Source organism: Dendrobates tinctorius, unplaced genomic scaffold (assembly GCF_039654945.1).
Source record: "Dendrobates tinctorius isolate UK_male_01 unplaced genomic scaffold, ASM3965494v1 ptg000040l, whole genome shotgun sequence".
In the NCBI taxonomy this organism is placed as follows: Eukaryota; Metazoa; Chordata; class Amphibia; order Anura; family Dendrobatidae; genus Dendrobates; species Dendrobates tinctorius.
Genome location: NW_027361708.1, coordinates 18,610,206 through 18,633,765, shown reverse-complemented (window position 1 = coordinate 18,633,765; position 23,560 = coordinate 18,610,206). Strand labels below are relative to the sequence as shown.

General features: G+C 39.4%; 1 long non-coding RNA gene across 1 annotated transcript; it reads left to right on the top strand.

The window, feature by feature from the left end:
* Positions 1-18,791: 18,791 nt before the first annotated feature.
* On the top strand, positions 18,792-21,516 carry LOC141088688 (uncharacterized). The gene is made up of 3 exons (XR_012232022.1): positions 18,792-18,959; positions 20,614-20,682; positions 21,251-21,516. It is a non-coding gene; the product is annotated as an uncharacterized lncRNA (long non-coding RNA).
* The last annotated feature ends 2,044 nt before the right edge of the window (positions 21,517-23,560 follow it).

Genomic DNA, 23,560 nt, shown 5'->3' with positions numbered 1-23,560 from the left:
TGTAAATACACACCTTTACTTTGTATCTCCCCCACCACATAGTAGATTGTAAGCTCTCACGAGCAGGTTCGTCTTATTTTGCTTTAACTATTGTATTGTTAACGTTGTTACTTATGACTTGTGTTTTGAAACTGTTAAACTGTAAAGCGCTGCGGAATATGTTGACGCTATATTAATAAAGATTATTATTATTTTACAATGTGGGCACGTCAGTTTTACAACATTGTGCCCCATACTCATCCATTTTAGAAATGTCCATTTTAGAACCAAAACAATAAAAAGAAATGATGGTGAATACTATGTCAAGTATTTTACTGCAGTAAATATCCTAAGGTGTTGAGTGGCTTATTCTTCATAATTAATGTTTACTCTCATTTAGAATATTAAATCATTATATACTTTATCATCCTATTAAATGCCTTATCACTAGCAGATAATAAAATGTGCCCTAATTCTAACTATGTCCAGATATATAAGGATCAGTCTCAATGCCATCATCAGAATATAACTTTGAGTCTCTGAGAAGTTAAGAAGTAAGAAAAGAAAAGAAATCAGTCATGTCTGGAATCAAAGGAGGAAACTGCCAGAAGAGCTCGTGCCAGAATCCATGCAAAGATCCCTGCCAAAAAGTGCCGATCTGTGTAAATCCTTGCCAAGACCGTAAGTTAAACTTTTTTTTGTTTGCCTTTTTTGTATTGTTTGTAAACTTTACACATTAATTTGTATTATAGAACTTGGCTCCAGAACTTTACCTTAGTATTTTTTTTAACAAAGATACTAAAAAATGTAAAAAATTAATGAATTTAAAAACTGTAAAAAAAAAAAAAAAAGCCTAAGACATCTTGCCAAAACATGTCAAATTAAAGGTTGGATCTTGCTCACACGTCATATGCTCTTACATTCAGACTGTACAAAAATGTCCTGAGGTATATTCAAGCCCGATATACGATTTGCAGCTGTATGTCATTCAGCCGTATACTTCAGACTCAAAATTGCTTTCTATTGAGAAGAATTGTTGAATATGCTTTTTGATACAGTAAAGTGATTAAAGGCTAATAAATGGGGTATGTTCAGTGTATTCAAATTTAATAATAAATGGCATTTTTCATACAAGTAAATCTCAAACGTGTAGAAAAGATAATTGATCAAGATATTCATTATGACAGCCATATTTGCTGCTATGAAATTGGCTTTAACCTTCAAGGGTAAACAATTCAGGAGGGTTTGCCTAATATTGGACAATCCCTCCTAAACAGCTAAACTGTCCATCATTGTGCCCCCCATTATTATGTCGTATGACCACTGTGGACAGTCAGAGGTCACTGATTGGTCTGTAGCCTTTACTATTACATAGTTAATACACTGGAAAGCAGACAAGTCTATCAAGTTCAACCAAGCAGACCATAGTATTAGGATTTTTTATTTTTTAATGGACAGTTTAGCTGTTCTGAACAGGTTATCCACTTGTAGACAATCTCTTTAATTGATGACTTTTAATATATTCTTCATATTGGTTTAACACTGCCTGTAGTATATAGTTCTAGATGCTACTTTTTATTATACAGTGAATATTGTTATTGTGCACAATAATGTAGTTTTAAAACTCTTTATATACTATATACACAAGATGTCAAAATGGTGATACAGACTTTCATGTTTTTGGACCAACTGCTTTAACCCCTTAGCGACAGAGCCAGTTTGCAGCTTAATGTCCAGGCCAATTTTTACAATTCTGACCACTGTCCCTTTATGAGGTTATAACTCTGGAACGCTTTAATGGATCCTGCTGATTCTGAGATTGTTTTTTCGTGACATATTGTACTTCATGTTAGTGGTAAAATTTCTTCGATAAGTCTTGTGTTTATTTATGAAAAAAGCAGAAATATGGCAAAAAAATTTAAAATTTTGCAATTTTAAAACTTTAAATTTTTATGCCCTTAAATCAGAGAGATGTGTCACATAAATTTCTTAATAAATAACATTTCCCACATGTCTACTTTACATCAGCACAATTTTGGATGCAAAATTTTTTTTTGTTAGGAAGTTATAAGGGTTAAAAGTTGACCAGCGATTTCTCATTTTTACAACAAAATTTACAAAGCCATTATTTTTAGGGACCACATCATATTTAAAGTCATTTTGAGGGGTGTACATGACAGAAAATACCCAAAAGTGGCACCATTCTAAAAACTAGACCCCTCAAGGTGCTCAAAACCACATTCAAGAAGTTTATTAACCCTTTAAGTGCTTCACAGGAACGAAAGCAATGTGGATGGAAAAAATTAACATTTAACTTTTTTTTGGAAAAAAATTACTTCAGAACCAATTTTTTTTATTTTCACAAGTGTTAAAAGAGAAAATCAACCACAAAATTTGTTGTACAATTTCTCCTGAATACGCCGATACCCCATATGTGGGGGTAAACCCCTTTTTCAGCACACGGCAGAGCTCGCAAGGGATGGAGCACCGTTTGACTTTTTGAACGCAGAATTGGCTGGAATTAAGATCGGATGCCATGTTGCGTTCGGAGAGCCCTTAATGTGCCTAAACAGTGGAAAACTCCAACAAGTGACCCCATTTTGGAAACTAGACCCATTAAGGAACTTATCTAGATGTGTGGTGAGCACTTTGAACCTTCAAGTGCTTCACAGAAGTTTATAACGTAGAGCCGTGAAAATAAGAAATCCATTTTTTTTCCACAAAAATGATCTTTTCGCCCCCAAATTTTTATTTTTACAAGGGTAACAGGAGAAATCATACCCCCACAGTTATTATGCGATTTGTCCTGAGTACGCTGATACCCCATATGTGGGGAGGAACCACTGTTTGGGTGCATGGGAGAGCTTGGAAGGGAAGGAGTGCCATTTTGGAATGCAGACTTTGATGGAATGGTCTGCGGGCATCATGTTGCGTTTGCAGAGCCCCTGATGGGCCTAAACAGTGGAAACCCCCAACAAGTGACTCCATTTTGGAAACTAGACCCATGAAGGAGCTTATCTAGATGTGTGGTGAGCACTTTGAACCTTCAAGTGCTTCACAGAAGTTTATAACGTAGAGCCGTGAAAATAAGAAATCCATTTTTTTTTCCACAAAAATGATCTTTTCGCCCCCAAATTTTTATTTTTACAAGGGTAACAGGAGAAATCATACCCCCACAGTTATTATGCGATTTGTCCTGAGTACGCTGATACCCCATATGTGGGGAGGAACCACTGTTTGGGTGTATGGGAGAGCTCGGAAGGGAAGGAGTGCCATTTTGGAATGCAGACTTTGATGGAATGGTCTGCGGGCATCATGTTGCGTTTGCAGAGCCCCTGATGGGCCTAAACAGTGGAAACTCCCAACAAGTGACTCCATTTTGGAAACTAGACCCATGAAGGAGCTTATCTAGATGTGTGGTGAGCACTTTGAACCTTCAAGTGCTTCACAGAAGTTTATAACGTAGAGCCGTGAAAATAAGAAATCCATATTTTTTCCACAAAAATGATCTTTTCGCGCCCAAATTTTTATTTTTACAAGGGTAACAGGAGAAATCATACCCCCACAGTTATTATGCGATTTGTCCTGAGTACACTGATACCCCATATGTGGGGGGGAACCACTGTTTGGGCGCATGGGAGAGCTCGGAAGGGAAGGAGTGCCATTTTGGAATGCAGACTTTGATGGAATGGTCTGTGGGCATCATGTTGCGTTTGCAGAGCCCCTGATGGGCCTAAACAGTGGAAATCCCCCACAAGTGACCCCATTTTGGAAATTAGACCCCCTAAGGAACTTATCTAGATGTGTGGTGAGCACTTTGAACCCCCAAGCGCGTCACAGAAGTTTATAAACGCAGAGCCGTGAAAATAAAAAGTCTTTTTTATTTCCACAAAAGTGATTTTTTAGACCCCAATTTTTAGACCCCCAAAGTTGGTAAATAGTGGAAACCCCTTAATTCTTGCTCCAACCCTAACCCCAACACACCCCTAACCCTAATCCCAACCCTAATCCTAGTTCGCCCTAACCCTAGCCCAACCCTAGCCCTAACCCTAGCCCAACCCTAACCCTTAACCCTAGCCCAACCCTAACCCTTAACCCTAGCCCAACCCTAACCCTAGCCCAACCCTAACCCTTAACCCTAGCCCAACCATAACCCTAGCCCTAACCCTAGACTAGCCCTAACCCTAGCCTAACCCTAGCCTAACCCTAACCCTAGCCTAACCCTAACCCTAGCCTAACCCTAACCCTAACCCTAACCCTAACCCTAGCCTAACCCTAACCCTAGCCTAACCCTAGCCTAACCCTAGCCTAACCCTAACCCTAGCCTAACCCTAACCCTAGCATAACCCTAACCCTAGCCTAACCCTAACCCTAGCCTAACCCTAGCCTAACCCTAGCCTAACCCTAACCCTAGCCTAACCCTAACCCTAACCCAAGCCTAACCCTAACCCTAGCCTAACCCTAACCCTAACCCTAGCCTAACCCTAACCCTTATGGAAAACTGAAAAAAAATATATTTTTTTTATTTCATTATGTGTGCCTATATAAGGGGGTGATAAACGGGGGGGTTATGTACTATTTTTATTATTTTGATCACTATGATCATTTATCATAGTGATCAAAATAATGAATGGAATCTGCCAGCCGGAGCCAGCAGATTCCCGGCGGGCGCACTGCGCATGCGCCCGCCATTTTCAAGATGGCGGCGCCCATCGGATGACGCCGGCGGGCGCGGGACCACCGGGAGGGGACGGAGGACAAGGGAGAGGTACCGGGAGGGGACCGGGGGGATCAGGGACCCTATTTCTCTATCCTCTGATGTGCGATCACATCAGAGGAAAGAGAAATTAAATGTAAAATTGCAGCTTTTTTTTTTTTTGCGGTCGCCGTTATAGGGTTAATAACGGCGATCGCAAAAGCGGGGGTCGGTAAAAACCGACCGATTCATGTTCTCCGGAGAAAATCCGACACTGGGGGGCGCTATTCACTTAAATCACAGCGCCATGAATTAACGGCGCTGTGGTTTAAGTACCCTTAATTACCGCCGTTAAAAGGCGTATCGGCGGTCGTTAAGGGGTTAAACTTTTCTTTCTAGCCCCTTCGGGACCGGGCTAATTTTTTAAATTCTGATCAATGTCAATTTATGTGGTCATAACTCTGGAATGCTTTAACAAATCCCAATGATTTTGAGACTGTTTTTTCGTGGCAAATTATAATTTATGATAGTGGTAAATTTAGATTGATATATTTTGTGTTTATTTATAAGAAATATCAGAAACTTGACAAAAATGTAAAAAAAAATGCAATTTTTAAATTTTGAATGATTATCCCTTTAATCCAGATAGTCATACCACAGAAAAAAAAATAATAAATAAGATTTCCCTCATGTCTGCTTTACATCAGCACCATTTTTAAAATGCTAATTTATTTTGTTAGCCTTTTAGGAGGTTTAAAAATATAGCAATAATTTTTCATTTTTTCAAGGAAATTTACAAAAAATTTTTTTTGAGGGACCTATCCAAGTTTGAAGTGACTTTGGGGGTGCTATATATTGGAAAACCCCAAACATGATACCATTTTAAAAACTGCACCCCCTGACGTATTGAAAACTGCTGTCAGGTAGTTTATTAACCCTTCAGGTGATTTTTAGGCATTAATGCAAAGTGTATAGCGGAATGAAAAAGTGTTTGTTTACCACCTAAATGTCACTAACTTCTGAACTGGCCGCTGTAGCCAGCAGAATCTAAGGCCGCTATTTGGCCATGAACAGCTATGGCAAACATCAGGACCACACAATCATGATCTCGGTGTGTCAATTAGATTAAAGTGCAAGCTCCCACAATCTATTAACCATTTATTTGATGTAGTCACTTTTGACAGCAGCAACTAAGGGGTTAAACAGATATGGATGGTGCTAACACAGATCATTTGTGATACAGCAAGTTGTCAGATATAGTGGACAGCCGACAGCTGCTGGATTGTCACCTGTATGGGGATATTTCCTTATATCTCAGGTCAGTAAAAATACGTATTGGCTGTCATGAAGGGGCTAGATTAAGCAGAATAGAAAGGCCTACCAGAAGATTAATTTTAGACCAGTCTTCGTAATACTAGAGGGTAATAACACAAGTGTAATTTTTTTTATTCTCAACTCAAGGAGCAAAGGAATTGGAAAAAATCCATTAAACCAGATTCATATTGGATACTGAATCTCTCGGATTTGATATAGCAACATTTGGAAGTGGCATACAGACAAGGACTGCTTCAAATAAAATGAGGCCACAGCCTAAAGACGGTTTTTTGAAAAATTCTGGCTGTCTAGAGCAATGAATGCATTGTTAATAAAATCTCTTCTTGTACAAGGTAGTGAACAAGTCAGTTCACAAGTCATGGTCGTATGAGGCTGTAAAAGGTTAAAAGTTAAATTATGGTTCCTGAGGGTCTAGTCTGCAGGTGGGAAAAGAGTCTAGCAGAAAGTTTTGGTATGTAGGAATTGACTAGTATGCCACTCCCTGACACCTGTCCTGCATAGGTGGCACAACAGCATCCTATCGACTTCAACAAGTTCCACCACAGCTCTATAGAACTCATACTTTGTGTATTACTATGATACGACCATAATCATACATAACTCTGTAGATATTGCTTGCAGTGAATACAAAATACATGTTTCTCTTTTCTAGCTTGCCAGTCTGGGTCCCAGTACTTTGGCTACAGCAATCAACAAGGTCGTGGACAGTGCCACAAACAAGGTAAAAATAAGGATAAATTTAGTTGTTTTTTCACTGTTATCAGCGTTAATTAATTTATCTATGCACAGATCAAAATTACTGTTTTTAAAAGCTGCTTTATAAGGTTTGATTCGTAGGACTGCATTTGGCATAAAATATGAAGAAAAAATGTGCAGGGTTCCCAACCTTCCAGAAATTGTTGGACGGTCAGTAAAATTAGGACACTTTTCCCTTGTCTGTTAAAAAACTTGAATAGATTATTATGACTTTAATTATCATTATTTCACAGTTCAAAGTGAATGCATCTAATTTATAGGTTGTAGACATAGATCACTTATAGTCATAATCATAATAATTTAATATGGTTTTTGAATGTCACTGTAAAAAGTGTTAAGTGTCTGTGAATTTTCGATAAGCTGTCCAGAACAAAAAAAAAATATAATGTAGAGTAAAGTATAAAGTCTAACAAAGCAATTCTTTATAAAATGTGATGATGTGATACAAATATTATAAAGTTTAACTTGATCTATGAAATAAATGAGTAACTGATATATGTTCACTTCTCCATCAGATCCCTGCAACCCCTGTTGTCCTCCTCCCTGCTGTCCACCACCCTGCTGTCCTGATCCCTGCTGTCCTGATCCCTGCCAAGGTCAAGGGAATTTCTATTGCAATAAATGAAGATGTGACACCTGACTGTGTTCCTTGCATTGTTCCCCATCTTTCGCTCAAATGTACTATAAATTGTCCTAATTAATTAAGAATCCTCACCTTCGCCTTTACTTGCCGTTAACTAATCTGTACTGCTATCCAATAAAATTCTACTATTAGCACAAGATTTATAGTTTATATATTCAAGTTTTTATGCGTTAGAAATCTTTTATTATAGGGGATGAAAAATAACGACCCATGGACAGATGAACGGTCCTGTCTAAGAAAAAAAAAGGCAGACATGTTTTCTAATCCAGAACAACACCTTTATCAAATAAAAATTTAAAATATCAAATGCTTCTCATATGCAATGCAAAGCTTTTTTAGTGTAAATATACTTGGAGTAGATAACGATAACATAATTGGTGGGGGCTTTTGAGACAATTACTACCATCATCTGACACCTGCTTCCACTAATAACAGTGATAGCAGGAGCTGATGATCGGGGTTTTCCTCAGCTGCCGCCTGCGATCTAATGAAATAAATGAATGGAAAAACCGTACCTGGGTTCCCCCCTATTTTCTTCAACCAACCGGGCAAAACTCACAGCTGGGGGCTGCAACCCTCAGCTGTAATCTTCAGCAAGGCTGGTTATCAAGAATAGAGGGGTCCCCACGCTGTTTTTTTAATTATTTATATAATTAAAAAATGGCATGGGGTCCCCCCATTTTTGCCAACCAGCCTTGCTAAAGCTCACAGCTGGGGGATGTTATTCTCAAAATGGTAAAGGGCCATTGATATAGGCCCCGTAAGCTAAAAACAGCAGCCCACAGCTGCCCAGAAAAGGTTCATCTATTAAATGAAAGGGTGATAAGCAGATGAAAATGACAAGTCAATCCCTAGTTTACTGCAAAAAGCTCTCCAAAATTTAGAAACAAAATGTACTCTATCAGACACAATGTTCAGAGGGATCCCATGTACCCTTACAATATGAGAAATAAGCAACCTGGAGAGTGTCTCTGCATTAGGTAATCCTGACAAAGGCACAAAATGAGCTTGTTTGCTGAATAAATCAACTAACACCCAAATAGCAGTTTTCCCATCAGACAAAGGCAAATCTGTAATGAAATACATGGACACATGAGTCCATGGTCTTTCAGAAATAGGCAATGGAGCCAATTCCCCAGGCGGCCGGCTATGACTGACTTTGGCGTGTGCGCAGACTTCACAAGCAGATACAAAATCTTTAATATCATTATGCATGGAGGGCCACCAAAAAAGTCCGTGGCTTTCCTTGTTGCAGTAACCCCAGGATGACCACTTAAAACTGAATCATTAAATTCCTGTAACACCCACAATGTTAGGTACACAGGCACAAATAATTTGGACTCCGGGGAAGTGGAAGGAGCCAATGACTGGACTTTACGAATCTCCTCTTCAAAATTTAGAAGTTACCATAGACACCACAATACCCTGAGGAATAATAGAGGATGGAGGTTCTGGATGAGAAATGGAAACTAGACTACGAGATAAAGCATCAGCTTTTACATTCTTAGACCCAGGCCTGAATGTAATAGAAAAATTAAATCAAGAGAAAAACAAGGACGATCTGGCCTGTCTAGGAGTTAAACTTTTAGCCGATTCAATGTAAGCTAAACTAAATTCTTGTGATCCGTGATCACCATAACTGGAGGAACAACCCCCTCCAAAAAATGCCTCAATTCCTCAGAGGCCAATTTGACAGCAAGTAACTCCTGATTGCCCATATCATAATTTCTCTCTGCCAGTGAAAATTATTTAGAAAGAAAAGCACATGGACACAGGTTAGTCAGATTTTGGGCCCCTGCGATAAGACTGCCCCCACCTAGATCTCCAAAGCATCCACTTCTACAATGAACGGTTGTTGAAGATGAGGCTGGATCAGAATGGGTGCTGACATAAAGCACTCTTAATCTTTCAAAAGCCGTGATAGCACCCGGTGACCAAACCTTGAGATTCTCCCCCTTACGTGTAAGGTCAGTAATTGGTTTAGCACTCTGTGAAAACCCCTTCAAAATTTTTCTGTAATAGTTGGCGAATCCCAGAAAATACTGCAAAGCCTTGAGGTCACGAAGTAGAACCCAATTAATTATGACTTGCGCCTTCCCAGGGTCCATCTTAAATCCTTCTTCTGACAAGATAAACCCAAACAAAGAGACAGAAAAAACACATTTCTGCAATTTATCAACTAAATTCTTCCTTAGACTCTATAACACAACACGAACATGTGCCTGGTGAGTGTCCAAGTCTGGCGAGAAAATTAAAATGTCATCGAGGTAAATCACAACAAATCTTCCAATGCTATCAGAGAAAATATCATTCATAAAATTTTGAAACACAGCAGGTGCATTAGATAATCCAAATGCATGACAAGGTTTTCAAAAAGACCCTCAGACATTAAAAACGCCATTTTCCATTCATTACCCTTCTGGATGCATATCAAATTGTAAGCCCCTCTAAGATCAAGTTTAGAAAACACCCTGCCCCCCTGAAGCTGATTGTATAGGTCAGGGATGAGTGGTAGTGGGTAAGTATTTTAAACGATGATCTTGTTTAGTTCTCGGAAATCAAGGCAAAGACGGAGAACCCCATCTTTCTTTTTAGCAAAGAAAAATCCAGCAGCTATATGGGAGGAGGAAGCATGGATATGACCCTTCCGTAAACTTTCGTTGACATATTCATTCATGGCGGCTCGTTCAGGCCCCGACAAATTGTAAAGGTGAGCTTTTGGCAACTTGGCGCTAGGAATAAGATCAATAGCACAATCATAGGGACGATGGGGAAGTAGTATCTCCGCCTCTTTTTCCAAGAACACATCTCCGAAGTCCTTCAGGTACCCTGGAAGACCCTCCAGACTAGCGGAGCATATATGTACATTTTTTAGACATTTTTGTAACACTTGGGGCTTCTTTTCACAATCTCTTTCTGACATCAATCAATAACTGGATTGTGAATCTGTAGCCATGCAAACCCCAGCACCAATCGAGCAGGTAAATTATTCAACACAAAACAGGAGATGGATTCAGAGTGGAAAGCTTCCACTTGGAGAGTGATTTCACTTGGATAGTGAAATCCACCGTTGCCCTCTTGACCACATTGTGAGCTAACGGTGTCTTTTCAAGGGCAATGACATGAATGGGTCTTTTCAATCTAATTGTCCCTAAGTCTCACTTCAGAGCCTGTCCCGAATCAATAAAGTTAGCAGCACTTCCTGAAAAATGCACACCACAGAAAAATATATATGAAAAATATAAATCACAACAATTTTATTGGCAAACACAATACAATAAAAACACACTTAAAACCATAGAACTGTGTCCACAAAGAAAAATTGATACAATAATAACCCCCATGCATAAGAGTAGATAATAAATGACTCTCAATTAACCCCTCTTCTATTAGCTCATAACCGATGGACAATATGAGCCAAGAAGGAAAGCTCAAACAATGAAAACACCTTAAAAAAAAAAAAAAGCCCCAATGTCAGCATATTACCAGAAGAGAGTCAGGAACCCATTGATCCCAAGGGTCAGAAATCTAAGTGGACCACAGACATAACCCCACGCGTATCGCCCCCTCAAATGAGGTTTCGTCAGGGGAAGTAAGACACATTATGGCCAATCGACCTTAAATATAATGAAAGTAATTATTTAATAACCCACCGGTGTGTGGCATGCCAGCAGCCCCTGGTCAGGATACCACAAGAAGTAACACACATGGCTGATGTAATCACAGTAGTCGTAGCAGGAAACCCATGTCATATGGGGCATGAAGACATCATTGTGCATAAACAATTAGGATAAACTGCACATGGCCATTTTGAAAAGCAGAAGCAATGAAGTGTGAGACGCTCCTGCGTAAACGCAGGAAGCACAGTGTTAGGCATCAAGTTTCCCCCACTGCACAGGGGGAATCTTGAGCCATGCCCTCTGCGGTCTCCCATTCTTTTATAGCTGTGTCCTTCCGGGACGTTCCCAGTAGTGGACCAATCCGAGCAGGAACGGGACCTGTGCATGTGACCTCCGGCCTCCAATGGGAGGTCATCCCACGGGCATGCTCAGTACCCAAAAGACAGGACTTAATCCCAGAAGCATCTACTTGCTACTGACTCAAGGATGGAGTAAGAGCAGAGGCAGAGATGCAACCAGACACCTAGCATCAGCATGGGCAAGACGCCTGGACCAAATTATTTACTGAGCAGGAATCTCTGTGGTTCCAGAGGAATGGGAGACCGCAGAGAACATGGCTCAAACCGCATCCAGGGTCATGTGAACCTTCTCTGGTTGATACAATTTTCTTGATTGTGTAAAATGACGGTGTTTTTTTATTGGCAATTTAAGCAAAAATAAATTGCTTTAATCTGTCACGTCCAGTAAATTTTCAACAATTTGATACAATTTTGCATGAAATTGATTAATTCCTCTCTAATGCATATGTAATGCAAACAATCTACATATCTGTGTATTTATTTCTGAATATGTGAAAAAAAACAAGATAAAACCAAGATATCTGAAAAGACCTGATGTAAGCATGGGGAAAACATATATACTAATTGTTGTCCTTGGATGGATTTGGACCAAAGACCTTGGTATTACAAGTTATTAGTGCTTACTACTAAATATTGTAAAGAGATTAATGTCTGAAATTAAGAGCACTTAGTCCTAAACAGGAATTCCAGCTAAGCTAAGGGTGGTATATAGGGTTTTAGGGATTTTTACATATCTCCAGCTACAGTAATAGAAACTTTTCATGACATTTTTTCTTTATTTTACTTCATGCACCGTGCCATAAAAGTGATAAGAAAGTGTTATCCTTTGGGTAAGTATGATTAAAATGATACCATATTAATATAGGTTTTTTATGTATTCTTACTTTTGCTAACTAAGAACACTTTTGTAGAAAACATACATAGTCACATTCTAAGTGCTATACATTTTTATTTTTCCGCCTTCAGATCTGTGTGAGGGATTGTGTTTTAGTGGGAAAAGATGTTATTTTTAGTGATATTTTTATTTATATACAACTTTTGATCACATTTTATTGTACTTTTTGTGCAATACAAAATTGAAAAAAAGCATTTAATGTCATAATTTATTTTATGTGAGGGAGATGTGCTAGATGCAACAATACCAAATAGGTGTACTTTTATGTTTATTTTGTATTTACACTATAAGATATGCATATGCAAATTCATTAGGAAAATTTTTTTTGTAATGTTTATATTGTTTATTTTGTGAAGCTATTTTATTTTTTTACTTAGTCCCTCTACGACAATTGGACATTTTATACAACTGGCTGTTGCTGCAAGAATTTGGCTGTCAATTAAGCCAAGGTCCTAGCAATAAACCTGTGGGTAAAGCCTTTCTGCCTGCATGATCATCATCACGTAACTATATACACACGAGGGCAAAATTGTTGGTACCCCTCGTTTAATGACAGAAAAACCCACAATGGTCACAATAGTAACATGAATCTGACACAAGTAATAATAAATAAAAAATCTATGAAAATTGACAAATGAAAGTCAGATATTGCTTTTCAACCATGCTTCCACAGAATTTAAAAAAAATAAAACTCATGAAATAGGCCTGGACAGAAACAATGTGACAAAAGGGACTTGTTAAATCAACGTGTGTCCATTAATTAGCATCACAGGTGTCTACAATCTTGGAATCAGTGAGTGGGCCTCTATAGATAGCTACAGATACTCACTGTGTTATTTGGTGACATGGTGTGTATCACACTCAACATGGACCAGAGGAAGCGAAAGAAAGAGTTGTAACAGATTAGAAAGAAAATTATAGACAGACAAGTTAAAGATAAAAGTTATAAGACCATCTCCAAGCAGCTTGATATTCCTGTGACTACACTTGAACATATTATTCAAACCTCCCTGGATGTGGCCGCTGGAGGAAAATTGATGACAAATCAAAGAGATGGATAAAACAAATGGTATCAAAAGAGCCCAGAAAAATTTCTAAACAGATTAAAGGTGAACTTCAAGCTCAAGAAACATCAGTGTCAGATCGCACCATCCGTCATTGCATGTGCCAAAGCAGACTTCATGGGAGACGACCAAGGAGGACACCATTGTTGAAAAAAAAGTCTTTAAAATGTCTGACTTGAATTTGCCAAACTACATGTTGACAAGGCACAAAGCTTATGGGTGAATGTCCTATGGAAAGATGAGACAAAAATGGAAATTTTGGCAAGGCACATCAGCTCTATGTTCACAGACCGAAAAATGAAGCATCTCAAGAAAAGAACACTGTCCCTACCGTGAAACATGGAGGAGGCTCTGTTTTGTTCTGGGGCTGTTTTGCTGTAACTGGCACAGGGTGTCTAGAATCTGTGCAGGGTACAATGAAATCTCAAGACTATCAAGACTATCAAGGGATTCTAGAGAGGAATGTGCTGCCCAGTGTCAGAAAGTTTGGTCTTAGTTGCAGGTCATTGGTCTTGCAACAGGATAATGACCCAAAACATACATCTAAAAACACTCAAGAATGGCTAAGAGTTAAACATTGGACTATTCTGGTGACCTTCTATGAGCCCTGACCTAAATCCTAATGAGCATCTTTGGAAAGAGCTGAAACATGCCATCTGAAAAAGACAACCTTCAAACACAAGACAAATGGAGCAGTTTGCTCCTGAGGAGTGGGCCAAAATAACTGTCGAGAGGTTCAGAAGTCTCATTGACAGTTGCAGGAATCGTTTGATTGCAGTGATTGCCTAAAAAGGTTGTGCAACAAAATATTACGTTAAGAGTACCATCATTTCTGTCCAGGCTTATTTCATGAGTTTTATTTTTTTTTAAATTCTGTGGAAGCATGGTTGAAAAGCAATGTCTGAATTTTATTTGTTCATTTTCATAGATTTTTTATTTATTACTTTTGTCAGATTCAAGTTATTTATGTGACCATTGTTGGTTTTTCTGTCATTAAACGAGGGGTACCCACAATTTTGACCATGTGTGTACATCATAGAGCATGATCATGTTTCCGATAATAACATACTTCTATGTCAAACATTGGAAAAGGGTGAATCTTCACAAAAAAGATCTTTGCTAAAAAAAAATATGTTTTTAGTTGTTACGAGTGATTGTGCGCCCTTCGGGCGCATGCTGAGATTACGAACCACGCAATGGGGTGTAACCACACAGCAGGCTGGCGTATGTGCAGACTAACAGCAAACATAAATACCTGGTGTACTTCTCCTGCCACTCCTACTTTGTGTATGAAAAAGCTCTGACATTAATACTGTTCGGGTAGAGCTATTCGATAGCGCTATCCATGAAGAAAGTGCACAGGTAGAGCTATCCCATAGCTCTATTCCTAAAGGAAATGAATGGGTAGAGCAATCCGATAGCGGTATCCCTCAAAGTTCCTGAGTGTAAGCTATTTCACATGGTTGAGTGCACTTGGGATCTGGAGTTGTCTAATTTATTGTCCATCCACTGTCCCCATATGGGAACAGAAGTGGATATGTCATTGCAACACACTTTCTGTGATGCAAGCTGATTTGAACTGTTTGGTTTTCACTTTTCAGGTGAACTCTGATGTCCCTATTAAATGGGGGTTTACCCAATGCATTTCGATAAATTATAGCTACTTCATTGCACCTTGGTGCATTGTAGCGCCTCTGGTCATCATTGTAGTAATTTATAATTGACATTGTTATTTTGAGAGGATCGCTATTTTCTAATTCAGCAATCCTCTCTTCCTCTCTTTCAAATTCCCTCATCATTGTGAAGGCTCTGGCGAGTGGGTTAATTGCTTTCATTTTCTCTCCAACAGATGACAGCAGTGCTGGGAGGCACTTTTTATTTGCTTGACTTCTTGTACTTAATGCTTCTTCACTGTCCAAAATATAAATCTGGGCATACTTGGGAGTATTACCCACAGCGGGATGCAATGGAGCAGTTCTGTGGTAAATTTGTCCACAAATTCGAAAACAGTGTAAACCATGCCCAGGAGGTGGCGCTACTTGTGCTCCCATTGATGCCAAAAGCAAGAGAGCTGTTGTATTGACTTATATTAGCCATAAAATTATTGGAGTGCTGATGCTCTCCTTTCATCAACTTGACTAATTGATCATCCATACGAATGGGACGTAATTGGATGCGCCCTCTCTTGCAGCAGGAAGGGAGTGTTTTGTGTTGCACTATTTCGTCTTTGAAATTTTTAGATTGGCAGAACTGACATCGAAATGCCAGTTCGCCAGCATAGTGCTCTTCAATACGTGTCTCATCAATTTGATTAAGAAGCCCTCTAGCGGCAAATGTAAGTTGCCATCGTCGAGTGGCTTTTGCATTTTGGACACATCTTCTATCTTGTTCTCGTCTTTGTGAAATTTGTGTATCACTTTGTGCATTGCTTGCTGCTTGTTGTCGTGCAGCATTAGATGTTCTATGTGATTCAGTTACTTCATTTGCTCTCTTGCTCTGGTCGCCCTCTGTCGGGCTGCATCAGCAGTTCTTCGATAATTTCATTCGTCTTCTGCTTCATTAAGACACAGGTTACGAATCCGTATGTGATTCGGTTCTCTACATTCAGCAGCGCGATCAATTTGATCCATCTTTGCAATGTTGCCTCACACTGTTGCCTGAGTGTTGCCTCACAGTGTTGCCTCACAGGCTAACGTTCAAAAAAGGCTCATGTCTTAACTCGTCATCAGGGAGAGCTAGTGGTAGTAACTATGGATACCTGAGTTACTGTTGAGCTGTGGATGACTCATTGCGCACAGACAGACAGTTGGGCTGTGGATGACTCATTGTGCACAGACACACGGACACATCCAAGTTAGGTATATGGATAGAGAAGTTCTTCGACCATTAGAGGGCAAAACACATCACATGCACACACTATAATCATAAAGTTGAGAGATTTAATCCAATCTGCAATTATAATCGCTTGACAGGTTCAATATCAAGAACACGATTGTTACATTCTTGAATTTTTTTCTGTACATTAATAAAATATTTTTGTCATCTAATGACATGAGATATAAATGTTAGTCAGCGGGCTAACATTGATTATTAGATTCATAAAAAGTTCAGATAAAATCTTGTGTTCTAAAGTTAGCTTGATAGACTTTTTTGGTCTAGACATGTGTGGCGCCCCTGAGGCTCAGTCGCCACAGAGGTACTGCACCTTCTCCTAAGGTGTAGTGCCCCACCATCCAGGTAAGGTGGGAACTCCCTGCCACACTCCAACACCTGCATCCCACACACAGGATAGTTCAGCAGGGCCACATTGTAGCTTTAGGCTTAGGGTGTAGAAGGAGCACCTTTCATGGAACCCTGCATCGTAACACGAGATGTGCTGGGAGGTGGGTGGAGTTAGTATAAAAGAAAGGGGAAAGATAGAATTACAGGTCAGTCTGAGTTCAGTCAGTGAGTATGACTGGAGAGTGAGAGAGAGCAGGCAGACAGGAGGTCAGCCTGCCGGGGGATCAGGCGGAGGAAAGACAGTCAGTCGGGAGAGGCTGAGGACTGGTCTTAGTGGAAGAGCCCCCGAGGAAAGGGATAGAAGAAGGAGTGCTGCAGCTGCCTCAGTGACCTGAGCCAGCTGGCATGGGAAAGGAAAGAGAAGGAGAGACGTAGAACTGTAATCTGCATTTCCATAAGAGAGAGAAAGACAAGCATGGAACGAAGTGGAGAGAGAACAGAGAGGAGGAGTGGGTTGGATAGTAACCCTGCCTATAGGTTTTCAGCGCAAGGCCGGGGCTCGGTCCCTGAGGTTGTATGGACACTTATGGTTCTGCAGCAGACACCGGTGGAGTAGTTGGCTGTACATGCACTACTCCCAACCAAGACTTGGGAGACAACAGCAAAACGGATAGAGAGCCGGGATTCAGGAGAAGGGAGTCCCTGAAGCAGGCTACAGCTGTCTGTCATACAAGTGAGAGAGTTGTTAGGAACATCTGACAGGAGGAACTTCAGAGTAACCATGGTACTGGAGTTCTTCACACTAAAAAGTGCAATAGAGGAGTCGTTCAGGAAGGACACATTGGCACGGTGCTGGCGGGGAGAGTCCTATCCTGCCTGGAGGTTGGCTGGGCATCTGTCCCGGAGGACACGGTACCGAAGCGGGCACCTGTGTGCACTATGAACTGTGAGTAAAGCTTTGAAACTGCAAGCTCTGAAATCCAGCAGTCATTCCCGCATCAGCACCGCTACAACTGGGTATCAACATCTACACCATCCTGTGTCCCACTCCTCCATCGCACCTACACTGCCCTGGGGTTACAGCTCTACCTGTGGGGAGCTATACCATCTAATCTGCAATATACCATCGGCCCCAGAGGATCTGCAAGCAGCGATGGCCAACACCTTATTTGCCAAACACCACGGGTGGCGTCACAAACTTTACATTACAATCAAACATCACCGCCATTGATATTGGGGCCCAGGGCCACGGACCGGGTCACCGCTGCTGTGACACAACATCGTCCCCGGACACCAGCCTGGTACCAAGTACCCTACGGCCCTGGGTGAAGCCGGCGAGGGGTGACCCACATGTAGTGATACAAATATGCAATCACCCTTGTTTGTTGATTATTCTGTTTTTTCATTTTTGTCCTTGTTGTATTTAGTCGCCCATCTCTAAGCTTGGACACACATTTGAAACATCCAATGTCTAAGAAAATAGTATTGATCTGTGAACATGATCGATCATACGAGCTTTCTAAGCCCCTCGTAAAAATGGGTAAAAAGCCCTGAAAATGTGACTTTTGCCTAGTTGGAAGATAACTGATACTGAGAGAGCTGTATAATAGACTCATGGAGCGATGTCTGTACTGAGATTATCAAGATTGAAATGAAAAACAATAATTATGTCTTTCCTACTGGGTGCTCAGCTGTTTCGTGCAATTTTCAGCTGCACATTTTCCATGTACTTTCTACCATAAAGTCCTTAGTGTTTGCAGCACTGTAGAACTAAGCACATAAAAAGCCATTATCAAAAAGGTGGCACATGGCCATCATAATTACCTGTAAAAGGATGTATAGCACAACAGTTTTACTAGTTACTTTTAATGGAACAATTATTTTCTGTTTTTGTCTGCATGTTTTTCCTCATGTCATAAATAGATTTTACAATGTGGGCACGTCACAGTTTTACAACATTGTGCCCCATACTCATCCATTTTAGAAATGTCCATTTTAGAACCAGAACAATAAAAAGAAATCATGGTGAATACTATGTCAAGTATTTTACTGCAGTAAATATCCTAAGGTGTTGAGTGGCTTACTCTTCATAATTAATGTTTACTCTCATTTAGAATATTAAATCATTATATACTTTATCATCCTATTAAATGCCTTATCACCAGCAGATAATAAAATGTGCCCTAATTCTAACTATGTCCAGATATATAAGGATCAGTCTCAATGCCATCATCAAAATATAACTTTGAGTCTCTGAGAAGTTAAGAACTAAGAAGAGAAATCAGTCATGTCTGGAATCAAAGGAGGAAATTGCCAGAAGAGCTCGTGCCAGAATCCATGCAAAGATCCCTGCCAAAAAGTGCCGATCTGTGTAAATCCTTGCCAAGACCGTAAGTTACACTTTTTTTGTTTTGCCTTTTTTGTATTGTTTGAAAACTTTACACATTAATTTGTATTATAGAACTTGGCTCCAGAACTTTACCTTAGTATTTATTTAACAAAAATACTAAAAAATGTAAAAATTTATGTATTTAAAAACTGAAAAAAAAAAGCTTTAGACATCTTGCCAAAAAAATGTCAAATTAAAAGTTGGGTTTAGCTCAGCATCATATGCTCTTACGTTCAGACTGTACAAAAATGTTGTGAGGTATATACTGGCTCGATATACGATTTGCAGCTTTATGTCATTCAGCCGTATACTTCACCGTATGACTCAAAATTGCTTTCTATTGAGAACAATAGTTGAATATGCTTTGCGATACAGTAAAGTGATTAAAGGCTAATAAATGGAGTATGTTCAGTGTATTCAAATTTAATAATAAATAGTGTTTTTCATACTAGTATATCTCAAACGTGTAGAAAAGATAATTGATCAAGATATTCATTATGACAGCCATATTTGCTGCTATGAAATTCGCTTTAACCTTCAAGGGTAAATAATTCAGGAGGGTTTGCCTAATATTGGACAATCCCTCCTAAACAGCTAAACTGTCCATCATTGTGCTCCCCATTAATATGTCATATGATCACTGCGAACAGTCATAGGTCACTGATTGGTCTGTAACCTTTACTATTGCATAGTTAATACACTAGAAAACCGACACGTCTATAAAGTTCAACCAAGCAGACCATAGTGTTTTGCTTTATTATGTTTTGATGGACAGTTTAGCTGTTATGAAGAGGTTATCCACTTGTAGACAATCTCTTTATGTTGATGACTTTTAATACATTCTTCATAACGGTTTAACACTGCCTGTAGTATATAGTTCTAGATGCTACTTTTTATTAGCGTGAATATTGTTATTGTGCACAATACAGTAGCTTTAAAACTCTTTATATACTATATACACAAGATGTCAAAATGGTGACACAGACTCATATTTTTGGACCAACTGATAAACTTCTTTATAGATTAAGCAGAAAAGAAATGCCTACCAGAAGATTAATTTTAGACCAGCCTTCGTAATACTAGAGGATCATAACACGTGTAATTTTTTTATTCTCAAATCAAGGAGCAAAGGAATTGGAAAAAATCCATTAAACCATATTCATATTGGATTCTGTATCACTCGCATTTGATAAAGCAACATTTGGTAGTGGCATACAGACAATTACTGTTTTGAATATAATGAGGCCATAGCCTAAAGAATTTTTTTTTTGTCATTTGAAAAATTCTTCCTGTCTGGAGCAATGAATGCATTGTTAATAAAATCTCTCCTTGTACAAGGCAGTGAACAAGTCAGTTCACATGTCCTGGTTATATGAGGCTGTAGTTTAATAGTTAAATTATGGTTCCTGGCGGTCTATTCTGCAGGTGGGAAAAGAGTCTAGCAGAAAGTTTTGGTATGTAGGAATTGACTAGTATGCCACTGCCTCACACCTGTCCTGCATTGGTGGCACAACAGCATTCTATAGACTTCAACAGGTGCTACCACAGCTCTATAGAACTAAAACTTTGTGCATAACTATGATACGACCATAATCATACATAACTCTGTAGATATTGTTTGCAGTGAATACAAAATACATATTTCTCTTTTCTAGCTTGCCAGTCTGGGTCCCAGTACTCCGGCTACAGCAATCAAGAAGGTCGTGGACAATGCCACAAACAAGGTAAAAAATAAGGATAAATTTAGTTGTTTTTTCACTGTTATCAGCTTTAATTAATTTCTCTATGCACAGATCAAAATTACTGTTTTTAAAAGCTGCTTTATAAGGTTTGATTCATAGGACTGCATTTGGCATAAATATGAAGAAATAATGTGCAGGGTTCCCAACCTTCCAGAATTTCTTGGACGGTCGGTAAAATTAGGACACTTTTTCCCTTGTCTGTTAAAAACTTGAAAAGCTTATTATGACTTTAATTATCATTATTTTACAGTTCAAAGTGAATGCAGCTAATTTATAGGTTGTAGACATGGATCACTTATAGTCATAATCATAATAATTTATTATGGCTTTCGAATGTCACTGTAAAAAGTGTTAAGTGTCTGTGAATTTTCGATAAGCTTTTCAGAACCTAAAAAAAAAATCAAACAAATGACCTTGATAATGTAGAGTAAAGTATACAGTCTAACAGAGCAATTCTTTATAAAATGTGATGATGTGATAAAAATATGATAAAGTTTAACTTGATCTTTGAAATAAATGAGTAACTGATATATGTTCACTTCTCCATCAGATCCCTGCAACCCCTGCTGTCCTCCTCCCTGCTGTCCACCACCCTGCTGTCCTGACCCCTGCTGTCCTGATCCTTGCCAAGGACAAGGGAATTTCTATTGCAATAAATGAAGATGTGACACCTGACTGTGTTCCTTGCATTGTTCCCCATCTTTCAGCAAATGTACTGTAAATTGTCCTAATTAATTAAGAATCCTCACCTTCACCTTTACTTGCCGTTTACTTATCTGTACTGTTATCCAATAAAATTCTACTATTAGAACATGATTTATAGTTTATGTATTCAAGTTTTTATGCGTTCGAAATCTTTTATTATAGGGGATGAAAAATAACGACCCACGGACAGATGAATGGTCCTTTCTAAGAAAAAAAGGCAGATACAGTGGGGAAAAAAAGTATTTAGTCAGTCAGCAATAGTGCAAGTTCCACCACTTAAAAAGATGAGAGGCGTCTGTAATTTACATCATAGGTAGACCTCAACTATGGGAGACAAACTGAGAAAAAAAAATCCAGAAAATCACATTGTCTGGTTTTTTTTCATTTTATTTGCATATTATGGTGGAAAATAAGTATTTGGTCAGAAACAAAATTTCATCTCAATACTTTGTGATATATCCTTTGTTGGCAATGACAGAGGTCAAACGTTTTCTGTAAGTCTTCACAAGGTTGCCACACACTGTTGTTGGTATGTTGGCCCATTCCTCCATGCAGATCTCCTCTAGAGCAGTGATGTTTTTGGCTTTTCGCTTGGCAACACGGACTTTCAACTCCCTCCAAAGGTTTTCTACAGGGTTGAGATCTGGAGACTGGCTAGGCCACTCCAGGACCTTGAAATGCTTCTTACGAAGCCACTCCTTCGTTGCCCTGGCGGTGTGCTTTGGATCATTGTCATGTTGAAAGACCCAGCCACGTTTCATCTTCAATGCCCTTGCTGATGGAAGGAGGTTTGCACACAAAAACTCACGATACATGGCCCCATTCATTCTTTCATGTACCCGGATCAGTCGTCCTGGCCCCTTTGCAGAGAAACAGCCCCAAAGCATGATGTTTCCACCACCATGCTTTACAGTAGGTATGGTGTTTGATGGATGCAACTCAGTATTCTTTTTCCTCCAAACATGACAAGTTGTGTTTCTACCAAACAGTTCCAGTTTGGTTTCATCAGACCATAGGACATTCTCCCAAAACTAATCTGGATCATCCAAATGCTCTCTAGCAAACTTCAGACGGGCCCGGACATGTACAGGCTTAAGCAGTGGGACACGTCTGGCACTGCAGGATCTGAGTCCATGGTGGCGTAGTGTGTTACTTATGTAGGCCTTGTTACATTGGTCCCAGCTCTCTGCAGTTCATTCACTAGGTCCCCCCGCGTGGTTCTGGGATTTTTGCTCAACGTTCTTGTGATCATTCTGACCCCACGGGGTGGGATTTTGCGTGGAGCACCAGATCAAGGGAGATTATCAGTGGTATTGAATGTCTTCCATTTTCTAATTATTGCTCCCACAGTTGATTTCTTCACTCCAAGCTGGTTGGCTATTGCAGATTCAGTCTTCCCAGCCTGGTGCAGGGCTACAATTTTGTTTCTGGTGTCCTTTGACAGCTCTTTGGTCTTCACCATAGTGGAGTTTGGAGTCAGACTGTTTGAGGGTGTGCACAGGTGTCTTTTTATACTGATAACAAGTTTAAACAGGTGCCATTACTACAGGTAATGAGTGGAGGAAAGAGGAGACTCTTAAAGAAGAAGTTACAGGTCTGTGAGAGCCAGAAATCTTGATTGCTTGTTTCTGACCAAATACTTATTTTCCACCATAATATGCAAATAAAATGAAAAAAAAACAGACAATGTGATTTTCTGGATTTTTTTTTCTCAGTTTGTCTCCCATAGTTGAGGTCTACCTATGATGTAAATTACAGACGCCTCTCATCTTTTTAAGTGGTGGAACTTGCACTATTGCTGACTGACTAAATACTTTTTTCCCCACTGTATGTTTTCTAATCCAGAGCAACACCTTTATCAAATAAAAATTTAAAGTATCAAATGCTTCTCATGTGCAATGCAAAGCATTTTTAGTGTAAATATACTTGGCGTAGACAATGATAACATAATGCTACGATGAACCACCAATAATAATAATTGGTAGGGGCTTTTGAGACAATTACTACCATCATCTGACACCTGCTTCCACTAATAACAGTGACAGCAGGAGCAGATGATTGGGGTTTTCCTCAGCTGCCGCCTGCGATCTAATGAAATAAATGAATGGAAAAACCATGGGTTCCCCCCTATTTTCTTCAACCAACCGGGCAAAAC